Raw genomic sequence first — 5,457 nt, 5'->3', positions numbered from 1 at the left:
TTTCTCATTTCTCTGGTCTGAGTCTGTCCAGAAGGGAGGTGGAAAGGCATTTTTGGTATTTTATCAACAAACAAAATAAATTATGGTTGGCAACACTTGTCCTATTAAAAGTATTAGGTAATTGCATACATCAAAGGCCCTGTACACGTCAATTGAGTTTTACTTACCCCATCCCTGCCTTGTTCTCAGACAGCAAGAGCCTCATACACTTCACTGGAGTCTCACTCATACCCCATTCAATAGTCTTATAATTTAAGGGTGTCTTTCTTGTACTCAGACTTACGGCTTCCAACCAGTGGTTTCATATACTTCAGTGTAGTCCCACTAATTCCACACGAAAGGCCTTATGGAGTCTTCAATGGAGTCTCGCTCAGGCTCATTCCTACATCACACACTTCTTTGGGGTCTCACGCAGTCCAAATCCTAGCCTCACACTCTTCAATGGGCGTCCCACTAATTAGGATCTCTGGCCTCACATACTTAAATGGAATCTCGCTCATTCATTACCTGAAACATACAATGGAGTCTCACTTCACTGACCCCACTCGCTTCAAAAAGAGTCTCACTAATTAGCATTCCTGACCTCACATATATAAATGGAGTCTCACTCATTCTCGCCCATTGCCTGAAACACTTCAATGGAGTCTTAGACAGGCCTGTGCCTGGCCTCACACACTTCAATGGAATCTCATTTAGTACTCTATGCCTGGACTCACACACTTCAATTGGATTTCACTGAGTCTCACGCATACCACGCCACTCGTCCCACACATTTCAAAGAAGCAGTATATATACTGGACACAGTCACTTCCGCCAGGAGTCACTCATCCCCTAATCACTGGTCTCAAAATTCGGGGAGGGGGCAGGTGGGGTAACATTTCTTCCACATAAATGGAGCACCACTCATGTATCCATCACAGGACGTGTACCTCCCTTTAAAGTCTCATTCACTTTCATCATGGAAATCCTGCCCTGGTGTCCCTCTCATTCAAGGCCTTGGAATCATGTCATTTCATGAAGTCTCACGCATTCCTCAATTGATGCCTTATACCTTACAAGTGAGACTCACATATTTCAGTGGATTACTCCATTACGCTTTCTCCAAGAAGTGGGTTGGAGGGAGGTGGAGGGCTTATGCTTCCTTAGGCTATCTCTTTAACCCCACTATTTGTATCATTCTGTTTGTTCTACGTATTTCTTACCCTTTCCGGTCTCGTATTTTCTTTCCTCTAACCTACTGCTCCTCAGGTGAGACAGTAGCCCCTAGCTTGGGGACCTCTGAACATCTGTCACCAGGATCTGTCTGTCTAGCCTGACCCTTGGGTGGACGCAAGCCATTGTGGTTGGTGTTGCTTCCATCACAGTGGATTTTCGTTGACCTCCTTCTAGGGGTAAGGTGACATTGAGAAGCCTGAACACGGTCCTGGAGACTAATTTGCGCACTCCAGTACTGTTCAATGCCTGATCCGCCAGGACCACAGTACGACCACCTGTGCGGAAGCACACTGGATGGGCTACAGCTCTAGGAAAGGATCCATGAACTGCAAGGCCTCCGCTGGATCAGTCAATGCCAAGGAAAAAGGTCTGGCTGCTTGCTGTGGATTGGCCTCTGAATCTAGTTACCTTATGGTATTCTTCTTAAACAAAGAATGATCATTCCATATTGGAGTCTAGTGGCCTACTAACCACGCTCTGCTCTTCTAGACTGAAGGAGGGAGCAGTGTTTGGAGCCTAGACCCAACTGGACCATAAGATTGGCTTTTTCCTGGAGCTGGCTGATGCTGTTGGCAGTCATCCCCAGGTATGAAAAGGAAGCTAGTGACCTAGGTCCTCTCTTTTCTCTGACTGCTGTACCAGGTACAAAAAGCTAAGGCCAGCTGCTGCTACCTGATCTTCAAAGCAAGTCTAGACTCCACCATGTGCAGGTGGCCAGATCGCCTGTGAGGTGGAAAATGGGACAGTGTGGGACGGCATATCTACTTTCTCTACTTCTTGCGCTCTAAAACTAATGACATCACAGGCAGACCACTGCATCCTGCTCTGCTGATTTTACAGCAATCTTGAAAGGAGGAGGGAGCTCTGTGTAGTTGTCAGATCCAATTATATTAAATCAAGTATTTTACAGGATTTTTTGGCTGGCAATCATCCCTGGGGAGATGAAGGTTTATGAGGATTCTGCTTTCTTTTGCTTGTACAGCTGTATCAAAGCCCCAAGGGAAGCAGTGGCTGCTGGGTCTAGAAGGACTAGTTAGGACCCACCATGTGCAGCAACCCAGATCATCAGAGAGTTACACATAGAAGAAAGGGGTGGTGTATATCATCACACACTAGCTACATATCCCCACAGTTCTGGTATCTAGCCGCGTCAATGCGTGCGTCGGCCAACGGCCGTCGTGACCACTACCTCCATAGTGCTGCACACGTCCCTTGGCCAACGTGGCCCCGCCCACTCAATTAAACCACAGCACCTCGGCGGAATTGCCACCACGGTTAAGCGGCTAGAGCCCACCAATTCCCACCGCATCGCCTACCATCCTCACTAGATGCTTGATGCTGCAACTTGTAAGTTCTTCTTTTCCTCCACCCTAGAGTATTCTTGGGGATCATTCAACTGCATCCCTCACCCTCGGTGAATGTAGTGAATTCCCACAAACATTCAGATTCTGTCTCAGAGGGTTTTTACGTTGTTCCACAGACTCCAAGACCTCAACTCTGTGGCATCCATTGATCATTGATGGAGTTCACGGCTACGGCACAGCCTTTGCTCTAAAATATATGCGTTTGTGCCCCTGTTCAAATTCAGATTCTCCCTGGAGGTGTTCCCTTTTTTTCTACCTCATTTCTTTACTTCTGGAAACTCTTTCAATGATGTTTGCTTGGCCTGCCATTTCACTCAATCCCCTTTGGCCACTGGCACCTTCACTTCAGAGCTGGAGCCCATCTGCTACTCTTAACCTTCACAGCCTCCCATGAACTCAGCCACTGCCGGGGGCCGCAAACTGTACAACCGACTTCAGATCCACCTCATATCCTAGGAACACTCTGCTTATTTAAAAGGACCCCAACTATGATTACCATTGTGTCCGAATTTAAGGGAGTTCTCTCCTGGGAATCAGCCAAATAGTTGGCACCCCACGGTGGGCTTGAACATGGTTTTCTGCACTGTTGCACTAGCATTTGCCTTGCTATAGGTGGAGACAATAAATGTTTCTTAGTTCCAAATATTCTCTCTCCATTTCATTTGTTTTAAAAATCTTTTTATGTTGATTTGATCCCCAACTGTGGGGGATATTCACAAGGAGCTATCGCCGAATTAATGGCACTTTAACGCAGCCAAAGTTGTGATAAATTTACCCCACCATTCACAAGCAGGTGCTAACAGCCCAACAGCACCAGTTTACCCATGAGAGCAGCCGCAAAAAACATCGCCACAGAAGACCCACGCAACTATCCCAAATGAGATGTAGAGTAGGCGTTCCAATGCCAAAAGCCGCAACAACACCACACCTCAATTCACAATGACCAGACAGATCGGCGATAAGAACCCAAAACACGTGATAAGAGCGGGGGAGAGACAGAGAAGAAGAGCGGGCGAGAGAGAGAGAGAGAGAAGAAGAGCGGGGGAAAGAGAGAGAGAGAGAAGAAAGGCGGGGTAGAGAGAGAGAGAGAGAAGAAGAGCGGGGGAGAGAGAGAAGAAGTGAGAGAGAGAGAAGAAGAGAGAGGGAGAGAAAGAGAGAGCCGACCCTGTGTCCCATGGCCACACTGCTCACCTGCTGCCATCAGTGTGTCTCCAACCACTTGCCGGTACGTATAGCAGCACACCAGGTCACACATCTGAGACAGAGCCGTCATCTGAAACAAAGTCCAGAGACATAACTGGCACAGTACACACGCTTGCACAAGACAACATCGCCCACCCGCCCTTGCACACCCAGCCAGAGGCATCCCAGCCCCTCCCGCCGCCCATCAGAGTATGCCCGCCCATGCACACCCAGGCAGAGGCATCCCAGCCCCTCCCACCGCCCATCAGAGCAGGCCAGCCCATGCACATCCGGGCCACACTGCTCACCTTCCGACACTTGCTTGCAGACTGCAGTCCCACCACGTGCCGCTGCAAGCCACAAGCCCGGGCCCGCAAACTTGGTACCCTCCACACCATGCATACACGCTGTGCAGGTCACCAGGTCACATGCCTGGTCCTGGGACTTAATCACACAATGGCATAGGACATACCAGGGCTCCCGGCAACATCGCAGCCTGCACAGCAGCTCAGCCCAATGGGTGCCACTAATTCTGTGACCCCGGAAGTGGGGCTTCGTGGCAGTAGGCCCGACCTACACCATGGTACAGCAAGGCACACAAATCCTGAGCAGTCAGGAGCGCCATGATGGGCCAACATCGCAGGTTGCACACCCACTCAGCAGCACAAGGTGCCAATGACTCACTGCACCCTAAGTAGCTGTCCCGTGGTGGGGTGCCTGTGCTCCCCACAATGCATCGTCTGCCATAGACCCTGTCCAACCCCAGTCAGCGTCCCGTGGCAGGTGCCTGTGCCAGCCGCAATGCAGCATATGCCGCAAACCCTGTCCAACCCCAGTCAGTGTCCCGTGGCGGGGTGCCTGTGCCGGCCGCAATGCAGCATCTACCACAAACCCTGTACAACCCCAGTTGGTGCCACGTGGTGGTACACCCATGCAGGCCTCAAGGCCTCAGGTCTGTCATTCAGTTACCACCGGCAGATGGGTGTGTGAGTCGTCGGCCCCTCATATTTGTGGGGTCACATGGCCTGTGACGTCTTTGCCGGGTGGGTGTGGTGTGCGTGCAAACCTGCCCTCAGGGAGTGTCTGTGACATGCTGACAACTAGACCAGTGATCTGCACACCACCAGCGAGTACGCCTGTGATGGGTAGCTATGAGGCCCCTCCCTGGAAGCGTGAGCGGAGTGGTCTGGCCTGCCGTATGCCGAAACAGGGCAAGGCTTGCAAAAATGACTCATGGGCACTGGGCGTGGTTCAGTATAGTCCGGACAAGAAAGTGGCTGGTGCGTGTGTCCCTGTTGTGGTGTCCACAGGACCCATGACACGATTTGCTATGTAGCACCCTCTGACTGGCATCCCACAGGATGAGCATCATTGACGCTAGGGAAATCACTGTCCCTACATTCATCCACACATACATACATGAATGATGAAAGACATGACACAGCAGTGCCTCACTGGATGTTTATTGCAGCTCCAGTGCTTTTCCGCAGCTGGAGCGGTACAGGGCACTGTCAAATACACCACACTACATGGACTCGTGTAGGGCGGGCCCGAGTCCAGCCGTGGAAGAGAAGGGGTGCAGTCCGTAGTCTGGTTGCTGTGTCATTGGTCATCAAACAGGATGTGGTAGTCCATGTCACTGTCCAAGGTGAGTGCATCTGAGTGAATCGGGCGTCAGTGGAAGGTAATGAGGTCT

This window comes from Lissotriton vulgaris, chromosome 7 (genome assembly GCF_964263255.1).
Source record: "Lissotriton vulgaris chromosome 7, aLisVul1.2, whole genome shotgun sequence".
Classification (NCBI taxonomy): domain Eukaryota; kingdom Metazoa; phylum Chordata; class Amphibia; order Caudata; family Salamandridae; genus Lissotriton; species Lissotriton vulgaris.
Note: the sequence above shows the minus strand (reverse complement) of the source record.